Source organism: Anas acuta, chromosome 6, assembly GCF_963932015.1.
Source record: "Anas acuta chromosome 6, bAnaAcu1.1, whole genome shotgun sequence".
NCBI classification, from domain to species: domain Eukaryota; kingdom Metazoa; phylum Chordata; class Aves; order Anseriformes; family Anatidae; genus Anas; species Anas acuta.
This window is the reverse complement of record NC_088984.1, coordinates 8,865,503-8,892,459: the sequence shown is the minus strand read 5'-3', so window position 1 is coordinate 8,892,459 and position 26,957 is coordinate 8,865,503. Positions and strand designations below refer to the sequence as shown.

At 36.0% G+C, this 26,957-nt stretch overlaps 1 long non-coding RNA gene across 10 annotated transcripts in view; it reads right to left on the bottom strand.

The window, feature by feature from the left end:
- LOC137858904 (uncharacterized) overlaps positions 1-26,957 on the bottom strand; it is a 296,077-nt gene that overhangs the window by 84,049 nt on the left and 185,071 nt on the right. For 9 of the 10 annotated variants that reach the window (XR_011098066.1, XR_011098064.1, XR_011098063.1 and 6 more), the window contains exon 4: positions 13,658-13,759. This is a non-coding gene — a long non-coding RNA (uncharacterized lncRNA). Of the gene's footprint in view, positions 1-13,657; positions 13,765-26,957 lie in introns of all 10 variants that reach the window. The other variant, XR_011098068.1, reaches the window with a different exon arrangement.

Below are 26,957 nucleotides of genomic sequence, written 5' to 3'. Positions count from 1 at the left end.
CTGCAAAATCAATAATTTAACATACAAATAAACTTTTAAATGCCATACTACAAATTCTTAGTTCTCATTTCTTTTAGTGTAGGCCTTCTCCTGGTAGCTAGAGATTTATATTTGCTGATCTATAGGACAAATATACATGCATATGTCCTAGAAAATGATAGTTTGAATCCAAAACACAAGACAGAATTGTTTATTGACCTTGTTACTGAGTTTCATAGAATCACAGAATGGTTTGGGTTAGAAGAGACCTTAAAGACCATCTAGTTCCAATCCTCCTGCCAGGGGCAGGGACACCTCCCACCGGACCAGGTTGCCCAAAGCCCCATCCAGCCTGCCCTTGGACACCTCCAGGGATGGGGCATCCACAGATTCTCTGGGCAGCCTGTTCCAGTGCCTCACTACTCTCATAGTGAAGAACTGCTTCCTAATATCCAACAGAAATATACTCTTTTTTAGTTTAAAACCATTACTCCTTGTCCTATCACTATGCTTCCTGACAAAGAGTCTTTCCCTAGCTTTCTTGGAGGCCCACTTTAGGTAATGAAAGGCTGCTGTAAGGTCTCTCTGAAGCCTTTTCTTCTTTGGGCTGAACAACCCCAACTCGCTCAGCCAGTCTTCATAGGAGAGGTGCTCAAGACCCTTGATCACCTTTGTGGCCCTCCTCTGGATTCGTTCTAATACTCCCATGTCCTTCTTGGGCTGGGGGCCCCAGAGCTGAACACTGTTTTTTATATGTTGTATGAAATTATTTTTTTAATTTAGCAAACCAGTCATGTTCAAGATTTTACACTGCAAATGCATGTGAGTGTTGTATACCCACACAGGCGTACCCAGTATGAAATTGTGTATGTACACAGGGATGCCTGAAAGCAGGTGTGCATGCCTCATGGGCACAGCCTCTGTGTGAGTGTGTGCACCTGCACAATTAACTTCAAATTTAACAGCAAATATGTGAATCCATTTGTATTGGTTCCAATAGTGTTGGCATTGCTGTATAGCAGAACTAAATCTGTTCAACTTGGGAGCTGAACCCAAAAACAATTGATGTACACCAAGCTTTGGCATAAATACTAAACAACAAAAACAACACAGATAAATGCTGAGAGAGTAGGCTAAGAACTTTTGTAGGATTACAGGGATAATTCGTTGTTGCCTCAGAAGCCCTGTTCATACATACATGAAAACCTTTAAAAACTGTTCCCTCAGAACAGAGGTGGTGCGTGTACATATTCTGGCCCTGTACCATCTGTCTGCTGAAAACACATGCAGTAAATATCTTTAGAATATGAAGACTACCTGAAAAGCAAGGAGAGACATTTTGAAGGTCTGAGGCTTTATCAAATTGTTTTTAAGTTAGATAATTGGACTTTAAAGGTAAATTTAATTGTACCTAAAGGCAAATATGTTTAGACTGAATTATGGAGCATTCACTCAGCAATACCAAAAACTGAATTAGATTATTTTTAAGTATCTTGCATAGTTTAAATTGGGGGGGGGGGGGGGGGGGGGGGTTAGCCAGGCTTCAAAGATGAAGCCTGGCTCAGCCTTGAACTATAAACAGTAGAGCTTGACTGACCTACTTGTGCCATTTCCAGTAATTAAGTAGCACATCTGTCCTTTAAGCGGTTCACAGTAATGAACAGTAAATCAGAAGCAAGGAGGTATGCCTATATCTCAGAAGTGAATCCTCAGCAAGACTCATTATATCACTGAGTTCATTTAACTTTTAAGAAGAGAGTAATTGTAGCAATTGCTGAGGGCTCCAGAAGAAGATGCAGATGTGGAACAGGCAGTGGACAGGAGCAAAGCCTTTTGGACCCACCTGGACCTGGGGCTCAGATTTTCACTTGTTGCACTGCAACAGCCTTGTTATTTATAGCAGCTGGAATCCATCCCCATGCTCCCAAGCACATGAAATGCACACACTGACCATCCAGGAGCTCGTACATCTACAACATTTATCACTCCCACTATAAGCTGGTTTTCCAGCCTTATTTGCATACTTCAATCTTTCTGAAATTACAGTAGCACAAGATACAAACTCTCCATGCCAGCTGCGGGAGAAATGTTATTCCTTGAAATGCAATGGTCTTTGTAGGTGTATTGTATAATAAAATCAAAGTGGATATAGCCTTTTATTATTTACATTACAAAAGCTCCTTCATGCACCAGCCAAGGTCTACTGTCTTCACAGGGCAAGCACTTCTTGCCCCATAAAAAAAGGCAATTTAAATAGGTCGTGAGACCCGTTAGAACCTTTCCAACAAAATCATTTACTCCCTTGAAAATAGTTTTTGCATCACTAAATTTTTAAATGAATTGAAGTCAGATCAGTTTGAGCTTGAATTGGCAGAAGCCTAAACAAAGTTTTAAGAGGGCATTCTGTGTTTCCAAAAACTGTTTCAATGTATGGCTTGAAAGGGACAATTTCATTTTTTAATTTGTTTAAAGTTAATTGTAATAGCAGCCTTTAAAATTTCCTAAGGAGAAATGTCTTGTCTCTTTCAGACTAAATAGTTCAGTTCAGCTAAAATTAATCTAGGTATTCCAATTGCAGAGATATTTATCTTTTTTTAAACATGGAACAGGAAGATGTTTTTAAGAAACATATTTAATGATTTAGCAGGGAAAAAAAGCAACAGACAATAGAATTGCTTCCCCTTTGCCTCTAGTAAAGTGTGTGTATTGCTGAAGGATCAAAAAGTGAGGTGTTGAAGTTTTTTAAATGGGTTTATTTTATTGCTTGAGGGTGCCCACAAAACTTTTATCCTGCCTGCATTTATATATGAAAATACCTTGAATACCAGGAGCATTGCAATTAATCTACTGATTACCAGAGAACTTTGGGGCAAACTTAGGCATTCTACAAAGACGAGTAGGCACAATCTCAGTAAGGAGCTTCTTTGGTGAAGAGACTGAACAACTCCTGTCAATTTGAGATTATGTATCTTTTATTATTTTCCTATGCTTTCTCTCCCACCTTTGGAAAATTTGAGTGTAATTCAGGAAAACACATAAATAAATTCATAAATTAACACAATTATATTGAATAATTTCCTAAATTCAGGGGGTATTTGAATTAGCTAAGAATGAAAACATTTGAAAGTAATGGCTATCAATAAATGAATAAATAGTACAGCAGAAAAATTGCCCCTGCATACTGGGCACAGCCTGGAAAAGGTCTCTGTCTTCTTGGCAGATCAGGTTCCTGTAGAATGATAGTGCTAAATCAGATAATGTTGAATGACAACACAAAGTGTAAGTCTGGAAATAAACCCAAGAGATCAGACAGAATCTTTGCTTTCCTCCTTCATTTGTGATTAAAGAACATACTGCTTTTCACAAATAAGAATTACACAGATAAAGTAAAAATGAAAACAAGAGAAAGCTAATGAGAAAGTGTAAACAAGAAAGTTTTCAGTGTGTTCATAGATGAGAAATTTAACTAAGGAATACAGGAACTGTACCTTTCCTTAGAGAACAGGAAATATCCCTTGGACCAGTAGTTTCACCTATTTTTATGATCCATCCATATATGTAAGCATTGGGCAGACTGCTCATAAAAGAAATATTTCCTAAAGAGGACACTGTCAGTCTGCTTTTTAAAGAGCTGATATAGAAACTCCACATCACCTTAAGTGCTGCCTGTAATAAATACTTTATAAAATACCCATAAAAATATTTATATGAGAAAGTAGGGAGCTGTTAAAGTAGTCTATGTTGCCACTTCAGCTTATTTAGGGCCAAAATTCATGTTTCCAGTAAGAATTTATGACAGGACATGTGTACATGCATAAAAGCACATATGAAAAGTTTAGTGTTGTCACATTATTGTTTGAATAAAATTTGGTTGTCTTTGTGAGGAGTTTAGAAATATGAGAAACTATATACCACAAAGTGTTTTCTCATATACCTGACATCATCTTTGAAGAATGCCACAAACATCAGGCAAAAAATAAGGACCCCATCTTTGCAACACCAGTTGTTTCTTTAGAGCAGCTATACATACCTGAAAATAAAAAGGGATTTTGTTCTCTAGCTTATCCGCCTGCAATTACCTTTACACAAACTTTTCCAAATAGAAAGAACTTGATCTTCACGGCATGCAACAGACTTATCTGGGACTGGAACTCTTGTTCTGCCCACCACTTTGACAAGCACAAGTCAGTTTATCTTTTCATCTACTAAAGTACTCGTAATTGGCAAATCCCATCAAATATCATACCTGGAAACAAAGGACCCAAGGGAGCCATTTCCCTTGTGGAAGATGCAAGGATGCCTAACATTAACATTAAAACAACTGAAAAGGAGCTCAGCACTCTCTCTTCTAAGAACACATATATTTTTAAAACAGGTTACCAGCAAAGAAACAGAATCAGAAATTTTCTGATACAATGTCAAACATGGTAGTGTTCCGATTAACAGCAATTCACCTTACCCAACACAATTCCTCAGTCTGGATGTGTTGCAGGCTGAAAGGAATAGTGTATGTTCAATATTAATTATGTGGGAAATTGAGGGGAACTTATCCACAGATTCTGGACTCAAAACACTATTGGAAGGAGAAGTGCTGGGCTGGTGGGCACTTGACACAGTGAGAAACCTGCTGGAAATGACTTTTAATTGAAAATAAATTGCTATTTCTGAACACTGCTTCCCCCTAACCCCATATGTGTTAAAGCTGGAATCTGAGACTGGAATAGATCATTCTGACATTCAGACTCCACAGTCCTTTTCTGGGATCAGTTGACCTTCAGACTCATAACTTCTCTCCACCCAAACAGACTGAAGTACAATATCCATTTCACTGTAAACCTAGCCATGCCATATGTTACTCTTTTATTTTATTTATTTATTTATTTTTACTACAACATACATAGTCATCTTTATTATAAGTAAAAGTGACATACATCTTATTTTGCTATTTAAAAAAAATAAATACAGATTACTGTACAGTAATATCAGATCATGAAAGAGATTTAAGGTTCTTTTGCCTAAGCTTTATGAATGACAGACAACAATAACAACGAAAAGGGAAAAAGTCCTCTCACGGTGTTTTCTCAAGTGGCTCCTGTGATATTAGGACACTGCTGTTATATAAGACAGACCAGGTAGTGATGTATAAAATCACAGTAGTTCTGAGGTCAAAAGAGCTCTGCAGAGTGACACCACCTGCAGGAGGTCCCATTGTAGCTGATACTGCCCACTACTGTAGGCATAAATACAGAATTCATTAAAGCACACATTGGCTGCTGTAGATAGTAAGTACAGCTTCATAAAAGTCAGAAGAGGTAAGACAGTAGCATCTCACCACAGCTGCCATGAATGACGAAACCAAAAACTACAATGAAGGGGATAAAGAAACAACAGGGAATATCTGCAGCTTCTCTACAAAAGATGTGTTTTAGTAAAATGCACCTGACTAGTTACAGGAGAGAAGTAAGAGACTGAAGTACTTTGGCCTGTTGATACAGGAAGTTTAGGCAACACAATGTTTCCCTCTATCTTTAGAGTCTCTGAAAATGTCCGTTCAGTTAGGTAGGTCTTGGGTCAATTCCCAGGAAGATTGTAGTGTCTTTGGAAGAAGTGAACTGTGGCTCTTTGCAGAAAAACACCAAAAAAAATTTTTTGGAAGTATAATTTTTTTGGCATAACATGAATTTTGGACTGTCAGGCTGTACATCTACAGTAGACATTCAGATTTCTGAAGCATTTCTTTTTTCATACTTCCAAAGAAGTTTTCATGAGGAAGAGGCAGTTTCTGAGACTCAGCAGACCATCTGGCTACAAAGCTTCGCTGATCTCCGAAAACTTTGGCTATTAGCAACAGTTTCACTTCACTTAAGAACCATAAATACACTATTTCTTCCTCTACTTCTTCTTTGCAGTTATCCCAACTGAAAAAAAAAAAAAAAAAAAAAAAAAAAAAAAAACCAACAGCTACTATGAAGACAGCAGGAAAATAATAGAGATTAAAATGGTGTTGCTTAGATACAGCTTTAACAGTGAATGAGATCAGGTATTTTCTGCCCATTAACAAAGACGACCTAACTGCGGAACAGTAGTAAAGCCCATCACGTCCTGCTAAATAAAATCTTCACTAGAAGGGTGGAGGAAAGATTATAGAAGCTTCATTTGTGAACTTTTTACACTGTGATACTTTTGCTCTCTTCAGATCGAGTAGTACAATCCTGGCTACTTCATTCATGTGACCAGACACCCATGCCTAAACCCAAAACTAAAAATTGTTTCAATGGGGTTATTTGTACAAATAAGGGATTGCAGAACAAAATCTTAAGATGCCAACCTATGTGGATGAAATCTTCAGAGAAGGGGGGATTTTCACAATGTTGTGTAATTTTATTTAAGAGGTTGGGTCAGATGCTCAGTTGATGCAATTACTAATAAATATGTTGTTTTTAGTGGTTCTCTAAGGTCTTTCCTGTAAAGACATGGACTGTAGAACCAGCTGTGTATTAATATCACACTATCTTTTTATGCTTCCACAACAAATAGGTTTAATAAGCAGCCATCTCTTTTCAGAGTGTTCTTGCTATGAAACTAAACAGAAGTATGGTCTGCAATAACACCAAGGTCAACATGCACTGCAAAGAAGCAGGAGAGTGTTTCACCAGAGAATGGAAAGGATGTTAAATATTTTAAGAATCTGCTGCTTAAATAAAAGGAATTCTCCTGTGCATTAAAAATACATTTATTGATCCTGCTCAGAATTCAACGGAAGATGACTTACAACAAAAGAAAACTTAAAAGGACTTGTCTGTTGCCAAAATGGGTAAGTATATAGGACAGTCTTTGGTAAATGTAGCAGAAATCAAGAAACACACTTAAGAAAAATGTTTGGAGCCCTCTTTTCTATTAAATATTTAGCCTACATTACAATTTAAGCATTGACAGTATAAGGAAGGAATTTAAAGGGCAAGATGAGAAGAAAAAATGTGTGTCACTTAAGATGAACATAGCAGGCATCCTAGCTAATTTATGCAGATGAAACTGTTAAACAAATAAATTAAAAAGACCCCCACTGTCTGCACTTGAGAGAAATGGAAATCATCATCTTTTCTCTCAGTCTGCTCTTTTTATCTTTCTTTTCCTTCTCTAAGTGAATATGAGTCAGAAATCACCACTGGCAGTACAACCTTTGACAAATTTTCAGACCCCAAAGAAACAGAAACTGGATTTGTGTGTGCTAATATGGACTCTGGAAAGCCCCACTCTTTTCCCTCAAAATAAAAGAACTTGAAAACATGGGTAAAATCCCTCAGCACACCACATCTGCCCCATTTTTATTATCTCTTTTTCTCTTTGTGTTCTGGGCTTCAAGTTGTAACTTTTACTGGGAAGAAACAACTCCTTTTGGACAAGAGTGAACAGCTCTGATTTTGGTACAATTAAAAAGAAAAAAAAAAAAAAGATGCAAGAATTTATTCACTACCAGACAAGGAATATGCACCGAAAATCTATGCCTTCCACAAGCACTCTGATCAATATTTCAATATTTACCTTTCCAGGTTGGAAGAGTTCAGAAAACTATTTTTATCATCAAGGTCTGATATGACTTTGGAGCATATGTACTCTGAAATGATTGTTGGTGATAGAGCAAACACAACATGACCTAACCAGGATGTATTACACTGCAAAAATGTTATTCTGAGAGGTGAAACAGCAATTTCCAACAGCAAACAGCCCATTGCAGCCCTCTTTACACTGTACTAGAGATTTGGGTGGGCACTTCTAAGGAGTATGTATGTGGACAACCCAGATCTCAGACTTTGTTCTTAAAGGGTGGATAAAAGGTTATGAACTTTATTTTTTGTATAGTACATATCTAGACAAAAGGCCCCAGTGCCTTAAAGGGCCATATCAGTACATGTCCTTCATTTATGTTTCCAATCTTGTCTTTATCTGTACATGCCCCTCAGAAAATTGCACTGCATGTATAATCTGAAGTGGGTTTCCACTCCAAATGACCCATAAAAATAGCTGGCTTGGACACTGTCAGACTGAGGATACTGTAGATGTGATCACAGGCTACATAGTCAAGACCTAGTATCTGATACATGAAGGAGAAAAGGATGAGTCTTTTTGAAGACTAACATGTGAGGCCTCCCATTGGTCCATATGCTTGGGTCAATAGCCCCAAGCAGGGGGTGTTGTTGACATACTCCCAGAACCATCAAAATATTGTGTGCACAAGGCTGGTAGCAACAACTGCCTTCAATTCCATTTGTGTTGTGGAGCACTGAAAGTATCGGGAAGAATGGGATAGCAAACTAACATCAGCTGCTGCTTCCAGAAGTAGTAGTTGTTAGCCAGCTAGTAGCATTACAGAGACTCAAAGGTTTGAATCTTCTGTTCCAAAATTATTTCCTCATATGAATACCACAATCCAAGTGCTATGTTAACTGGGAAATTACAGCCAAGTTTCCATCCTTTAAAAGTACATCCCACATTATGAAAAACTACTAGGCCAAGTGAGGTCAGATTTTACATTAAGATCCAGTGCCAAACAATTTCTTCCACAGATGGCACTTGCAGGATCCACTAAAGCACAAGTCTCTCTTACATGCCTGTACTGAAAAGTAATTCATATTCATTTCAGCCATAAAAATAAATAAATAAATAAAATTGATTATTCACCATGATGACTCAACAGATTGTAATGACCCTTTATGGTACCTCTAAGTTTTAAAACCAAATCACATTTCTTGTAATTCACTATATTAATCCGTTAATTAATTATACGAGTGACTATATCAGAGAGACAAACTAACAAAAGTAATAAATATAAAAAGGAACAAAGAATGACAAATATAATTTAGTAATTACATTCCCAAAAGGAACACACAGATATTTCTAGTCCTGTTTATCCTTCTAATTTCCAACTTCTCTGTTGTATGCAAATGATGTAGAAACCCTACAATAACTGCTGAGGTTACTCACTAAAATTCAGAATGACAGTGAAGAGAAGCATGAAAAACATTTCTGACATCTAAAGACAAGGTAAAGTTATATAAATAAATAAGATTGCAGATCAATCTCATGGCTAAAATACTGGTGTAAATTAGCATTCTTGTGCCAAGTATCTGAAACACTAAAAATATTGAACAGGTACTTTTGCTTTCAGCAGGACAAGTATTTTGCATAAAATGAAATATTCATATTACAACATGGCTATAAAAATAGGTAATTTATCACTGTGATCATAAACAGCAAGTATATATCCATATGATAGGAAAGATAAGGCACATTCTGGTACAAGCTCTCTCTCAGGCCCTACTGATGTGTCCTGCAAAGGCTTCTGTTATGCTGCTGCTGTGTCATCCTGTCTGTTAGATGACCCAAGCATGATACAAAAATACAACAGAGAAAATAAAAACTTTTCTAAATCAGACATAACACTTTTCAGAAGCTCTCTCCCAACGCCCTTTTTAAAATTCTTGATATGTTTGCTTCATCTCTGTGCAAGTTCATTTAGTATTCACATAAATGAAGGGACTGCTTCATGAGTTGCCCACTGAAGTGTTACAGCCCGTGAAAGACTCCTGGAAAAGAAGCATTTTGGACAAGGCAAGACACCAGGGGAAGACCAGAAAGATTTTACATTTTCCAGCACAGCTCGGTTCTGACAAGGCTTTACTGGAACACATAGATTTGGCTATTCCTGATTGATTGGCAGTTTTATGAGGTGTACAAATGTGGGACCTCAGCTGGAACTGTCATACATACCATCTTACAGTGGTTATCAGAATAAAACTACCTCACTCTCTGTTACAGTTTGGAAAATAACCAAAGAAGTAGGATTTTCAACTGGGAAAAATGTATAATGTAGATGGCCTATATGTTTGTTTGTTACAGTGCCTGCAAAATAACGTTTTTGCCACCTGCGCTTTTCAGTGTCCAGCGGGGATACAAATCAATTGCAAATGTTTGTTATATGGCAAGAGAATAAAGATCTGTGTTAGGCATGTCTTATGGGATCAAATTCAGTCCAGTATAAATTTTTGGCTCTGTTGTTGCAACAATAAGTAATGGTCCAAACCCTCAGTGACCCTAAGGCGTAGTTTCTATGAACAGAGAGTTATGCCGAACTTTTCCCTCTGCAGATCTATCCCAAATATACCTGTCTGGTTTATATTTAATACAAGTCATTCTGGACTTAGAAATGTTTCTGGGTATGAGGAATGGTGTTCCAAACAAACGAACATGAATTATGAACACTTGGGAAAAGAAATAATCCTCTCAGAGTATCCATGTATGGCTAATATTATTCTTTAGTAACTATTCTCTTCATTTTAATCTAGACACATTTTCCTTATATTGGAAAAAAACGTTCATTTTCTATAGTTAATGATAAAGGAGAGGTTTTTGTTAGCTATTATTAATGGGCCTGTGTCAGACTAATTTTTTTCTATTTTACTTTGTGATTACTAAAGGTACAACTGTCATTTTGTCTGAGAATTTCAGAGCATTAAAGGTACTTAACTATAAGAGGAAAATGAATGTTTAAATCAACTCCCTAGTCAATAAGTTAACACTAAGTTCTTCAATTTCCATGCATATACTATTTCTATTGTCTTACTTGATAATACATGTACTATCAGTATCTTATAAAGTGCACACAGGTTCCGTAAGTGTAAAGTGGCATAAGCTTCACTGTGTCTAAATATATTTTTTAATAAAACATAATGGTTAATGCCACTAAATTAATGTCTATGACTGTTTCATACAGCCATAAGCTCAAAGAATTTATAAAGTACTATGTTTTTCTATGACAAAAAATAATAATAAATACAATGGATCTAACTTTGGTAATGAAATTACTAAAGGACTCCATCATAGTCTTAAAATTCCTGTTATAATGATCTTGTTCTATTTACAGTTCCTACAAGTCTGATAATATTCTGTATAATTTGTCAAGTATTGACAACTGCAGTAGAAGACATAAAATACAGCACACACTGTCCTCCTCCAGAAAAGCGCAGATGCAGAAATCACAGAGAAGACAAGCAAAGTGAATGCCTTTAAAAATGTATTGCACACCTTTCTCTGACTTCACTCAATGCTCTATGAACATAGACACAGACTTTTTGTGCTGCTTCAGTGAGATTCAGGAGGTGAATGAAAAGAGTGGTGTTTCCTGGCATCTATGCACAGGAAGCCCACTGGGGAAACTGTTGACACTGAAGACAGTGGCAAAATGCTACTGGACTTCAAAGAAACCACAATTTCAGTCTTGGCTTGAAGCTTTTCAAATGCCTCTGGAGGAAAAGTTGCCTACCGTAAGCCAACATGAGGACTTGATATTATAAAGTCCGCAGTTTGTCACTCACAATAAAACTATCCCACTTCTCCCCATACCAGGTTTTGATCAGCATTAACATCATTAAAATCACCACATTACCCAAGGGCAGTGAACTTGCACCCACGTACCCCAGCATGCTGTGCCCTCCCTCCTCCACAGTGTGCTCTGCCTTGTGCATTGTTAAAATTCGTTTAATTATAGGAAATAACCACCATCTGCTTCTTCTGCTTATGTGGATGACATGGAATGAATTTAAGTGAATTAAAATTAACTGAATGCAGTTACAGCGATTTAAGTGATAGTAGGTGGTCTGGCTACCACATTTTACAGTTTTCAACTGGAAGGGGGCAAATACCCTACTAAGTGTGTATTCCATTTTTTAATTAGATTTTCTAAAGCTATTTACTAATTGAGGGAAAGGAAAAAGAAGGTTACTACTAAGTACCAATGGGAAAGGAGTTTCAAAAGCACTCAGTGCAGAACAAACTCTGATCCCATTCAGTTAACTGAAGATGCTATCATTGATTTAACAAAGAGCAATGCAAAATATCTTGTAAAATCTGATGCAAAGATGCTCCTTGTGTTGAAAAGTATTGAATGGTTATTTGTCCATTCTGTTTGTTTGTTTTTCCTGCCAAGTTCCCCCTCTTGCATTCCTTCTTCAAAGCTTTGAAAAAGCAGAGGTTATAAAGAAAACTCAAATATATCTCAGGGGTATGAGGAGGGGGAAAAGAATTTCTGTATCAGCAATGTTATTTTTATAAGGTTTAGCTTAAGAGCTACAAAATATTGCAGATGCATAGCTGGAAGGGTTGGCAGGAACATCCCATGGAGATCTGTTTTTCAGATTAAGAACCTTCTGAATCTGACTGACATACACCTGCTATCTAATCTTTCTCAGCAGTTTTACTATGAAATGAACATAAAGCAGCAGAAGAACACATCTAGTAACTGCTTTCAACTAATAATGGCCTTTTTAGGGAGCAGAAAGCTGACAACGGCAGCTCTACCACCTGTACCCATTGGGTAGATTAACCTATTCCTGGGTTAGGTGACCCACACTGGGTCACCTGGAGACTACATCTGAGGGTGACTAACACTGGGTTAGACACCCTTGATGGGTTGTACTACCTGTACAGAGCCCCATGAAAGGCCAGTCATGATCAGACCAAAGGAAAACTTAGACATGAACCATTTTTATCTTCTATCTGCCACCTTCAAATAAATCTAGAAAAAGTAGAGCAGCACCCTGCACTCCATGATACTGCATTATTGGCACTTCTCAAGCATAGCATCGAGACAAGTGTTCAAGTCTGAATCTAAACCAAATTTTAGATTCTGAGTCTTCAAAGTACGAAGCAGAACTTGTATCCTGTCTTCCCTGTATCTGGACAATGGTGACGGTAATTCATATTATACTCTGAAGGCGTTTCTGAGCTAGGACTGCAGGCTTACTGAAGTGTTTAATTCAATGAGGTCAAAATTTGGTGTAGCATTACATTAGTTAAACAAATAAACAGAAACAAAAACAAACAAACAAACTAAAAAACAAAACTTGCTCAGATCACAAAAGTTACCAAAAAGGTAACATTATGTTGGGATCAGCAGTTTGAAAAAAAAATAGAAAGATACTTTCCATATAGCTAACTAGACTATTTTAACAACATTATCAATTTAAATTCATTTTACTTCAGAAATAAACACTTTTTCATGTTTTCCTTACTAGCTTAGTAAACAAGATGCAGTCTGAACATTTGTCTTAATATTATTTCTCTTTCTCATTATCTTCCTTGGTATGAAAACAACAACAACATCAAAAGAAAAAAAAAATCTGCAAAAAGAAGAGAAAGAAACCCAGAAGGAAGATCAAATTTTGCTATCTTGATATTTAAAGGAAGTAGGAGGGGCACTCTGTGAAGAACACGTTTCCCCAGAGGCCTGTGCAGATCTGAGCTTCATCTGAGGTAGATGCTAAGTACAGAGGCAAGATGAAGCAGTCATGGTCAACAACATTTGGCTTTCAAAATCAAATACATGTTTCTGATTTCCTAAAAATCTTCATTTACTTTGACCCACTTCAGTATTTTAACACTGAAGATACAGCAGCTCACGTGAAATAGAAAAGGGAAGATAGCTGTTCATTTAAAAGAACATTGCCCGATAAAAAGATGGTCAAGAGTCTTCACAGTAACAATACTACAGAAGGCATGCATGAAATACTGAATTTAAGTTAAATTCTTTTTTTCTAATTTATATTTAAACCTGAGTGTAACCAGATCACACTTAAAGACAACCATAACTTACTCTCGATATATATGAAGAACAGCAACTTACTTGCTTTGTTTCTGTGAATCCTTTAATCCGCTTATTGCCTGTGATCCCCTTCTCCATTTGTTTTCTTTTCCAGTTTTCACCTTTATCTTTCTTTTCCTCCTTCTGTCCTTACAAACCAAATTAAAAAAAAAGAGAGAGATTGGTTTCAGATAAATAGGACACCAAAAAATCACAGAACAGGATACTTCAGACAACTGTGTTTGCATACTATGCCCTTCTCCCTGTGCTTTTTTCCTCCTGCTATAAGCTCTTTAGAGAGCTACCTCTAAATCTACAATAACAATAGCTTTCCTCTCCCACCAATGTCAATAATAATTAATGAAATTTAGGGAGGTTGCAAACAGTGCTGTGAAGTATCAAGGATAGTAGTAAGAAGAAAAAAAAAAAAGATATTTCAAGATTTTTTATTTGATGATTCAGAGGAAAGCAAGTTGTTTTGTTTATGTACTTAGCCCAGAATTTCAGATAGTACTTTCAGGGGTTTTGTTTTGCACAATGAAGTTCAAAAAAAGCACTAAGAAATGCAATCTTATTCACTTAATCAACCAGGAAATAGAAAGCATCAGATAGATATTGCATCTGCACCACGTTACTGATTCAGAAGAAGTTACAAGGTTTAGAAGTGTTTATATTCATTACTTCATTTGAACATTTGCTATTAAAATCCTGTTTTATGTATATAGCTGAAAAATAGCTCTTGGTAAGTTCTTCAGGATGATAGATGGAATTAGAAAAAATTATTGAGAAATAAACAGAAAGCTATTCCAGATTAAACGAACAAACAAACAAACTTGGTCAGTATTTAGGGGGCTGTAGGATGTATTAATTAGGATAATTAGAAGAATACTTGCAGTTTGGAAAATGACAGTAATTTAGGATAAAATGGTAAACATTAAGGACTAATAAAAACACCAAAGGACATCCTGAATTTGAGAATGAGACACAGCAGGCAGTGGATGTTATTGAAAACGCACAGAACTAATTTCTAAGGAAAACAGAAATTTTATGATTATTTTCCAAGTGAATAAAATGTATGTTTAGAATAGGCAAAGACAAGACAAAACTATTGTGAGAAAACCTCAAAGTCTTCCATGAAATATGTAGCTGAAGTAAAACCAAATAGAATTCTTTGCTGTATTGCATCATAGTTGGTTTATTATTTCATTGACTTATTTACTGTATTATGACTGGGACTATGTTTAGGAAGTACGTATTTTCAAACAATGCTGTGAATTAATTTTTAATTTATGAGGACAAAAAACAAACAAATATGGATGTGTTGTACTCTTGAAGGAAAAGACTTTGCAAGCCATAAGCTAAAATCTACTATATTCTTAAATAAATACATTTAATAATGACATTGTGCAAAAAGTTGGTTACTAAAATTATTGACCAGACAGAAGAAAAATTTCTGGAATCCCAATACAACCCCAGCAACAAATAAGTAAATCTATTGTAGTTTCTAGTCATTAATGTTAATAAATATTTGAAACATGAAACTAATTAACCTAATAACTCAAGCCTGCACTACTTTGTGTGGAAAAAAAGAAAAAAAAAGAAAAAAAAAAAAAAAAGAAAGAAAACTGGAAAAAAATAAAAAGGAGAAAAGTAAAAAGAAGTCTAATAATGCGTGTGTGAAATCTTTTACTAAATTTACTTATTTTAAAGAAAAAAGAAAACTCAAATTTTGTAAAAACAAAATTCAAAAGAAATTTTCCTTATTGATTCTAATTCTATTAGGATTAGCGCTTTTAAAGACAATTTGCATCTATAAGAAACTAAGTATTTTGACTTCAGTACTGGAAAAAAATCTGTACACAAGAGCATATGAGGCCAATCAAAATAACAACTTTATCTGCATCCTTTTGATCTTTCTGAGTACACATATTTTGACTATTCTTACTCACTACAAATTTGAATATGAAGAAGCCATATTAAAATAATTTTTTTTTTTAGCACTAGAACCTCCCTCTCTTTGAACAGCTGTAACAATGATAGATGGTGTTACTGAGAATGACTGAGAGGCCTCATATATATATTTATCAGTTTACAGGTGGAAGACAAAATGTTCATAACTATTAAATCACAGATCTCCATATTTCCAACTGGATATATCTGACAACAGTGAAAAAAAAAAAAAAAAAAGTTATTGTTTTAAATTTGTGTTCAAATTAAATTTTTATTTGCATTTTCTTCTGCTGCCTAGTACTCCACGCAAGTGTTATCTTCAGAAGATGAAACAGTTGAGCTGACAAATATGCTTTGCCTATGACATCATTAATAAGGTTTGATAAATATCCACTACAACATCCTTTGGATTGTTATTTGTCAAAAGATACATTTCAATCAATTTAAAAGTATTTTCACTTTAAGATCTTTTCTCAGCTGAGATGAACAATGAAAAATGATGGCATATTATATTGTCTAATTAACACTGGCACACACCCACATGCTCCAACCATCTTCTTTCTTTTTTATCAACCTTCTTCATCACTGTAAAGGACAGGGCAGAATTCAAATTATTCTGTATAAAATTAGACAAATTACCATGCATTTATAAGCTCACATTGTTCCAATGTAGTCAGTATAATACTGACCTGGGATCTTTTGACATGAGATCATGCTTCTCCAGCTCATGAGTACCTGATTCCCTGGCACAGAGATGAAAAGAACTTAGATATAATTTCCCCTGTGCATTTAGATATTTTTCTTGGCAAAGATTTCTGCTGCACAGTTCTGGAAGAGAGGTCAAATTTGGATCTTCCTTCAAATTCCATCATTCTATTCTTGTCGCAACAGATAAAGAATAGCCCAGCCCCCTGGCCTACTCAGTGCCAGTTTCTGTGCTAACAATAAAATGCTTTTTGTAGTGTATTTTTCTGAGTCTATTTCTGGAGCATGGTGTTATGAGCCAATAGGATATACAGGCTCTGAATACCAGAACCTACATTTGTTTGAAAGGATAAACAAAAATGTCCTCCAGCTGGGGCCAAATGCCATATAAATATTACTTGCATGAAGTACACAATAGACTTTAGGTTTTCAGCAAAATTCTCCCTGCATTTTGTCCTTGACTGGCCTGAGTAGAAATTAAACACAATAAAAACAAAAATCCACAGTCCTCAAGATAAGCAAAAACTCAGAGCAGTCACAGACCTTTTCTAATTTCTGACATATAGAAATAGGAGCAATGTTGGAAACAGCATTTACATAAAGTTCTACTTAAAACAAAAACAAACAAACAAACAAACAAAAAAAAAAAAAAAAAAAAACATCACAATACAATTCTCTTAATTATATTTACATAATTCTGAAAAGTAAAAGTCTAATGCAAATCTAACAATGATTTGAATCTCTGAATGCAAGGAGTCTTGGAAAATTCAGAAGAAAGCTCAGATAAAATATTTTTGGAGGAAAAAAAAAATGGTACTACTATGTTTGTAAGTGAGAACAATGAAAAGCAGATGTAAATAATAGTCCCTTCGAAATACTTTCCATCCATCCATCCATTGAAACAGCTGGATAGACATTTAATTATTGCTTTATTTGTCAGGAAGCTCTCAGTACAAAATGCATAATGAACAGTACCAAACACAGAAAAAAATCACAATAATTCAATGCTATTTTGAATAAATAAACACATTTAATGTAGGAATAATTTTAGTATAATATTTCATTAGCTGTGATAAAATCTTCAGAATTGTTTAGGAAGCTATAACCACTATTACCTATAGCTATAATTAAAAAGATTATTTTTCACTTAAAAGTAGTTTTATTAAGTAAAACTGTGATATTAACAGGCAAACAAGATGAAGAGTAAAAAATACCCAAGGGTACTGAGAGAACTGGCAGAGGAGCTGGCCAAGCCCCTATCCATCATTTATCAGCAGTCCTGGCTATCGGGGGAGGTCCCAGCTGACTGGCGACTAGCAAATGTGACGCCCATCTACAAGAAGGGCCGGAGGGCAGACCCGGGGAACTACAGGCCGGTCAGTTTGACCTCAGTACCAGGGAAGCTCATGGAGCAGATCCTCTTGGGAGTCATCATGCGGCACTTGAAGGGCAAGCAGGCGATCAGGCCCAGCCAGCATGGGTTTATGGAAGGCAGGTCCTGCTTGACGAACCTGATCTCCTTCTACGACGAAGTGACGCGCTGGGTGGACGAGGGAAAGGCTGTGGATGTGGTCTACCTTGACTTCAGCAAGGCTTTTGACACCGTCTCCCACAGCATTCTCCTCAAGAAACTGGCTGCTCTTGGCTTGGACTGGCGCACACTTCGTTGGGTTAGAAACTGGCTGGATAGCCGGGCCCAAAGAGTTGTGGTAAATGGAGCCAAGTCCAGTTGGAGGCCAGTCACTAGTGGCGTCCCCCAGGGCTCAGTGCTGGGGCCAGTCCTCTTTAACATCTTCATCAATGATCTGGATGACGGCATTGAGTGCACCCTCAGTAAGTTTGCAGATGACACCAAGCTAGGTGCATGTGTCGATCTGCTCGAGGGTAGGAAGGCTCTGCAGGAGGATCTGGATAGGCTGCACCGATGGGCTGAGGTCAACTGTATGAAGTTCAACAAGGCCAAGTGCCGGGTCCTGCACCTGGGGCGCAATAACCCCAAGCAGAACTACAGGCTGGGAGAGGAATGGTTGGAGAGCTGCCAGGCAGAGAAGGACCTGGGAGTGATGGTGGACAGTCGGCTGAATATGAGCCAGCAGTGTGCTCAGGTGGCCAAAAAGGCCAACGGCATCCTGGCTTGTATCAGAAACACTGTGACCAGCAGGGCTAGGGAGGTGATCGTCCCCCTGTACTCGGCTCTGGTGAGGCCGCACCTCGAGTACTGTGTTCAGTTTTGGGCCCCTCGCTACAAGAAGGACATCGAGGTGCTTGAGCGGGTCCAGAGAAGGGCAACGAAGCTGGTGGGGGGCCTGGAGAGCAAGTCCTATGAGGAGCGGCTGAAGGAGCTGGGTTTGTTCAGCCTAGAGAAGAGGAGGCTCAGGGGTGACCTTATTGCTCTGTATAAGTACATTAAAGGAGGCTGTAGCGAGGTGGGGGTTGGCCTGTTCTCCCATGTGCCTGGTGACAGGACGAGGGGGAATGGGCTAAAGTTACGCCAGGGGAGTTTTAGGTTGGATCTTAGGAAGAATTTCTTTACTGAAAGGGTTGTTAGGCACTGGAACGGGCTGCCCAGGGAGGTGGTGGAGTCACCATCCCTGGAAGTCTTCAAAAGACGTTTAGATGTAGAGCTTAGGGATATGGTTTAGTGGGGACTGTTAGTGTTAGCTTAGAGGTTGGACTCGATGATCTTGAGGTCTCTTCCAACCTAGAAATTCTGTGATTCTGTGATTCTGTGAAATGACATTTCACCATTTGCTGTATTTCAGTATGGTTAATTTCAATTGCCTTAACCTATGTCAGCAGACTAACCCCAGTGATTCCCTTTTATCAAATCCCCATGTTTTTAAGTCTAAAAATTAATTGTCTACCTGAAATACAGAACCATTTACGATAGGAATTTTTCTGAGACGTATCTTATAGTATGGCATTCACGTGTACTATCCACTATCCCACATTGTGGAACCCTGACTGGGAAAAATCCCTCATCTTAGGATGGTATAGACTATCATTTATTATTATTATTATTATTTTTTAATGTTAGTACTTAGAACAAATAACAGAAACATTTCTCCTTTTCTTCCTGTATCTGTAAATATAATTAAAAATATATATATATATATAAAACCATAATGATCAAAACAGCTGAAGGTCACAGAATTCTTAATTACAGATACATTAAGCTACTGATTGTGGTCATAATGTACTTTAAGTAAACTTTTTCAAGAGTATTCAGCTGCAAAATTATAATGAAAATGCAGGGTCTCTCGAAATCCATCAGGATTGTTTTTGATGAAAAGTGTCAGCTATTGGCAAAACAAAATCTAGCAAAGACATCAAAGGACATAGGGTTAAAAAAAAAGCAGCTGTATTTTTTGATGTTGAAAAAGCTTTTGATACACCTATTGTAGAGTACAGGGCAGATGACATAGCTAACGGCTTTCTAAGTGAAATAAAAGTTCAAATTAATCCAAATAGTTATTTCTTAACTTCATCATAAATATATAAAAATTACAGCCCAGAAATGCATGCTTTCTATTTTTTATATTGTTGTTGTTGATGATAGGAATACCCTTATTTGAGAAAAAAAACTATTGAAGTGTTTATGCATTAGATTGTTTTTTTTAAGAAAGATAAGGTTTCTGTATCTGTCACAAAACCTCCTGACTGTTAGATGTATTGGATTGTTTCCACATAAATATCCATTGTTTAGCAAGAACTCTTGTCCTTGGAGATATGCAGACTTGCATAGAATAATAAATGCACCATCCAATATTCTGCTAATGATATCCAGAAAGTAATTTGTGTGGAGATAATTTTTACTGTAAAGATGACTGCTGAAGGTGTGTGCTGCACTCCTGAGAGTGCGTAACTTTACTTATTATTTACCGAAACTTGTGGACCTCAGTGATGAAACTTTAATTAAATAACTTCCTAAGTAGATTCTTCTATTTGACCTTACCCAGTTTTATAGATGTAGTTTACACAAGGGAGTTCACCACTTGTCCACTCAGTTGGAATCTCATATTGTTTTATTCTGATAAAATGCCTTTTTAAGGAAAAATGGTATTTGCACAATAGCATGTGGTTTCTTTCCACCATATTGCAGATTTACTTGTAGAGAGGCACAATTTACTATAGAAAAGACAGATGTGTCATTTAGTCTCTCACAAAGACCTCACTATGGTTCTTTTTATTTTTATTTTCCCGAGAATACAGAAAAATAATATTTCATTGAAAACTCCTCATGATGAAAACACAGATTGCTAATTCCAACTGTACAAGATCATGTAACGGCCCAACACACACTAGCTTTCAAACTACATTCAAACTACATAATTAAAAAGAAATGTTTGGAGTCTCATAAACAGAAAAGTACAGCATCAAGTTATTCACAGGTATGTATAGATTCAGCAGGGAATAGTAGATATGAGAATTACTTACCAGAAGAAAAAAATATATTGGACAGAGTAACAGGATAAGAAAATAACAACCTTTGTTAACTGTAGTAATAAATCATTACAATCTGAGAAAAACATTTTAAGTCATTTATGATACTTCCTTATCTTTTACAATAATCAAATTTTTATAATAAAAATAAATCAAAAGACTTCTCCAATCATTTTCACCTAGATTTTAAGACTTCTATGTACTTACCACCTTGTCAAAATTAAAGCTATTAACCGATTAGTCTTCCAATTTACTCTCTTTATTACCTCTCTCTCACACACACACACACACATATACATACAATAAAAGAATTAAAAAAAATGAAAACTTTTTCAGCCGTAGAAATGGTGTTATTTGCTTGCGTTAAAACCAGATAAATCGCATGACACCAAAATAGCTGGAATGTTGTCCTTAGAAACAACTTCCAACTTCATAGCATTAGGAGTTAAAAATAATATTTCAAGGCTTGGATTATGTTCTGAATTAGAAGAAAAGCTGTCCCATCCTTTGGCATGAAATATATGAAGTCAGATCATTAAAAACACCTCTGACAGGTTATATTAAGTGCTACAATTATGCCTAACTTTGGTTTAGTACAGCTAGTAAATTTTAAATAGTTTAAGAGATTGCATTTATTTTCTCCCTGCTTTGAAAGTGCACTTCACTTCCACCTCACCTTAATCATAATTTTTATATCTGAACTGGCTTCATTTCTTTATCTCACATATTGCAAAGAACAATTGCGAAGAACAGTTTAGTAAGGGGGGGGGGGGGTTATTTATTTATTTTTTTTATTTTGGTAGCAAACTTAATGGCATTAATGATAATATATAGGAGACACCCTGATTATTTCAAAATATTCTCAGCAAGATCATCATCTCTTTCCTTGGAGAGCAGCAACAAGATTTTTACACACCTGGCAAGAAGAATTCACATTTGAGCTTAAACATATAAACTACAACACCTCTCTAGGTGAACCAGTGCAAGAAGTAAATGTTTCTGTAGAATGATTTGGAGATGTGGGAACAATCTTCATGCTCTTTATTCTGGATTTTTTTCCCTTCCTGTAAGGAGCTGTAACAAGTAAATTAGCAAAACCAATTGGAAGAGAAATTAAGGAAAATATCCATTTTTAAACTGAACAGAAATAAAAGAACTGATGTTATAGATGGATTCTTGTGAACTTCAGGTTAATTCAAAAGGTAGAGCTCCACTCTACATTTTCTTTTAAAGATAAAAGAATAATGATTTTAATTTTCTCTTTTGAAAGGTACTATAAAACATAAATAATTTAAAGCAATGTCTGCCTGGATTGAAAATCAAAAGAAAGTTTCAGCTGCAAAATAACATAAAAAGCCTGATTCTTAATTCTTTAGATGAAGTCTTAGGTTTTATGATGGATCTGTGCATGAAACCAGAAGTGGTGAACATTACTGGCTCTACAAAATACATACTGAAATCTTCACGTTGTCAAGAGATACAGGACACATAACATAGTCCAAAGAGCAGATGCTAATGAGGAAAAGATAAGAAGGGGTCAATGGAAGTCTTGTCTTTTTATTATGTTCATTATGGAAAGGATGATATAAGAACTACAGTTGAATCCTAGAACATGGCAGATGGAAACCTGTCAAGGGAAAATCCTTGAAACTCTAAGGTGAAGCTCAAGAGAGAACATGATAATCATATAAAAGTCTAATAGAAGATGAAAGGATCAGACCTAACTCATCATCTGAAAGAGTAGTTTCAGAGAAAAAATAGTAATCCTCACTATCCCTAATCCTCACTTTTTGCTCTTATTTGCTAGTTCAAGAGCAGAATTCTGATTTACCTGTACCTTTTTCAAGATTACTGGAGAAAATCCTAAATACACAGCATTCTAAGAACTTTCTGTTGATTGAAAAAAGACAAGCCATAGACAGAGATTACTTTCCTAGCTGAACTGTATGTTTGAGTCACTTTGCTGATAGAATTGCAGAGGTTTTTACTACCCCGAGAGATGGAAGAACACTGGCAAGGAAGAGTTCTGCTCCCACGTGGGCTGTTTCTAGGTTAAACCATTTAACGAAGATATTTGTAAGTCTTTAAATTTCAGGTGTACTGTAAACAGCAAATAAATTAAAAGAAAAATGATAATAATACACTGTGAAGATTGAAAAGGCACTCTGTGCATCAATAAATAATCATATTATGTATCACATTACACATTCTGTCTGAACATTTCCGACTTAATCAAGACATTAACTTGACTGTCAAGCACTAGAAAAGAAGGATTTTGCATGGCAGATTCCTTAACCATGAGAAAATATTCTTGTGGCAGAGTCCCATATCATATTGGTAACTTTCCATATTTAAAAAAAATATCCTATTAGAGAATTGCAACGCATTACCAAGATTCTCATAGGATATATATATATATTTAACACAATTATAAATATTTCCTGCCACCCTGGACCTTTTTTAAAACTATGTACATATTTTCTGTTAAAGATCTGATATAGATATGATCTCTTAAGAGAAATGTAGCAGACAGAATGTGAACCACAACATCAGAAGTTGTAGAAAAAGCACATTAGTTTAGGAAAACATTAGTACTATTTCCACTTGAGCACCATCCTGTGACTGAAGAGAACAGTCAGTTCTTGCTGAACACTGACAGAAAAGCTCAGTGCCTAAGCGAAGTAACTTCTGATGACTTTTATCCTTTAAACATTTTCCTTTGTGCTTTCTTTGCATGCTGTTTATAAGCAAAGAAGCCAGTGCTGTTTTGACCTATAAAAACTGTATTGTGGAAAGGCTAGAAAAGGCTAATAAAGTTGTGTTTTGTTTTGTTTTGTTCTGTTTTTTCTTCCCTTCCCAATGTTATGGTACCAGTAGTTTCCCTGTTAAATGTACTAGCCTATAGATGCTATCCTGATATTCATATATTTATTATCCAGAAACCCCAGAAGAGTTGTGAATTTAATGTATAAGTCCAGTGGTAGTAGGTAAGATATTTCTGAATAAAGGAATAATTTTAAGAAGCATCTGGTGGACATGACGTAAGTATGGTGCTGCAGTGCCATCACATTGAGCAAAGATCACTCACATGTCTGCTGAAGGAAGTGTGTGGATTTAAATACAATTTAAACAGAAACAGCCTTTTAGCATTGCATTCAAAATTAGAAATGTCCAATCTTCATAATACATTTGGGTTTTCTGCAGTAATGCTGTGGACAAATTCTTAAATTAATAGTTTATGTCAGTTACCACTATGGACATATTTCATTTTTTGTACATGAAAACGTTTCATGTCTTATTTTTGCAACTCATGAAAACGTGTGACCTTCATCATAAGTAGCATTCACAGATCAAAACGAACTCAGAAATATTTCTTACCCTTATAAGTAGAATTTTTCTTTTCATAGCACTAAGTCTGCCTGAGCACATTCATGGTTTCAGAACACTGTTTTCTTACAGCACGTCAGATTGAGGAGGACCTTGTAACTAGAGATTCCTCCAGGCAGGCATCTGGATATGCTAGCATGTCACACATCCAAGCAGGTTTTGAATATCTCCAGAGATATTCAGAAGTTCAGATAGTGCCTTGCATTAGTCTGAGGTCCATAGAGATCTGCAAATACCTAAATACTCTTGAAAATGTCATCCTGAGGAATCAGTCAGCTGAACTGATGTCAGGAGGACAATAGAATTTTATAGCCATTGAAAACTTGAGCCAGGAAAAGAGAAGAGTGACCAGATAAATTCTTTAGATCCCAAACATCAATACACAGGATACTGATACAATCCAACAAGATTTTTACTATATCTGAAAACTTTATTTCTGAATAATTAAATAATCCTGAAATATTGCATTTGTTTCCATCTGACCCAAAGAAAAACTTTTAAGATCTATGTAGGGTGTGAGGTACAGCCAAATTTGGAAAATGAAGCATTTTAGAACATATTGTCTCAATTATCTGATGATACAAAGGGGTTGTTGATGAGGTATCTGGCAAATACTCCACATCACTGCTACTGGCATGTTTATCAAGCAGATGTTTAAAATGAAAGGCTGACAGTTTTTGTGTGATAATTAAATCTCTTTAGTTGACAACTGCAATTTAATTTAATTTTAATCAAGAGTAATAACCACCCATAATTGCTATTATGGTGTTGCTCCATTTTTACCTAGGGCCTGGAGCAAAAATGAACAAAGATTTTGCCTGTAAGGTTTCACAGAAAATATTTCTGATCTAAGATATCCTTCTATATACTAATTTTGATGTACTTCCAACCAATGAATAAAAGACGAATAAAAAGGTAAAATCACAAATCATTGAAAGCTATTATACAAAAAGAAAGTGGGTATATGTTCCAAGACTTGATAAGGAAATATAATTCCCATTTCATTTGTATTGTTAGGAAAACTAGAGAACATTTTATGTTAAGGTTGTGATTTACTCAATTACCAACCTGTCATGGAGCCACATGATCCCAGTGTCTTTTGAAGACCCTAAGAAATGAGTTTAATTATGACTCCTTTAGGGCCTTGTATTTACACCCATGGCATGTCTGCCTCCTATCCAACACCTCTCTTGCAGGGCAAGAGCTTGATTACCAATTGCTTCATTACAGAGAACTGTGCTCAGCATGCTCCATTCAATCTGCAGTTCAGGCAAGTTCATAACACACACACTAGCTGTTCAGAGCAGGTGAGCATAAAGAACTATCTAGTATTTCATGTTGGTATAATTTTTGCATTTGTGTTTGCTTATCTCTGTCCTTTATACCTAGAGAGTCATATAAAGTAAGACCTTCAGCAGAGAGAAGAAGCAGTAAAGCTTGATAGCTTGAATTATACCAAGCTATCCTTCCTCTACCAATCATGCTGGTAAACAAGATTAACCCACTTTCATGGATCAGACCCAGCCGAGCAGTCTCAGGGTCACATCTAGAAAATAAGGGATAGGCCAAGATCAGAAGCAGAGAGGTTCTTTTCAGGATTTCTTGCTGTGCTTTTCCTTTTCTTGCAGGCAGCTATATGACCAGGTTTCCAAGAGTTACTCTAGCTACAGTGGTCATCACTGCCAACCACAAACCTGGAATTTCTTATAACACAAAAACGAGCATGCAACTTATTATCAAAAACAAGCACACTGCAAATCAGACAACTGTTGCCTGATCTCAGGAAAAATGTGTCAGTTTATTTCAATATCAGCTAAAATAATCCAAGACAACATAGTTTATACCTGGGCAATTTTTCCCATGATGAATTTTCCAGTTGGATTACAACTGGAAGAAGTTACGTTTGCCTCCAGCAGAAGCAAGCCAGTATTGATGCCAGCCATTCTGCCCTCCCAAAGCAACGAACTCACTCCTTCCAATTTAAAATTGCTGTAGTTTAGGAAAGAAAAAATCTCAGCCTTCTAGAAATTGATATATTTCAATTTCCAGAAATGTTTGAAATTGTTCACATATAAATTCCAACAAAAATAATGCCACTATAAGGTATAATATATCAATACAAGATTTCATGCAAATTCTTTACCACTAGCTGTTACATCTTAGATATAAATTTGTATAATTCCATTTGGAAAATTAGTGGGGGAGGGAGGAATAAACCACGTACAATTTAGACTGAGTACGTTGAATTAAAGAGTGATATCTTAATGGACAGTTTAACCTCTCATTCTACTTTCAGTTTTGTGTGTCCAAATTTATTTGCTTCATCTCTGTATAAAGAAAAAAGGCACCAGAAAACAAATAAATAAATAATCAGAAATTGGTTGGATACAAAATACATAAAAATCCATTAAAAACAAACATGGGTGTTTTTTTGGCCAAAATTACATAGTTATAAAGAATTGTCTTGTTGTTTTTTCTAAGACAGTACATAGTAGAGGTCTGGAACCCCTGAAAAAATGTAGAGTCTGTAAATACAAAAGAAATAATGTCATGTGACTTGGAGCAACAGTTGTTTTGAAAACGTCTTACAATTATAAAAATAATTAAGTGGAACAAAGACACTTGACATGAAAATTAAATGTTTCACATTAGGATGAATGAAAATAGTTATTTTTTTCCTTATTTAAAGTTCTGAAAAAAAGTGCTGGCTTTACCACAAAACCAGACATAAATTATTAACTATAACTAAAACAAACAAACTCAACAACTCAGACCCAGATCTAATTATCAGCAATTTTATATGGACAAGTTATGACACTGAAACTTTATTTCTTATAAAAAATAAATAGTTAAATAC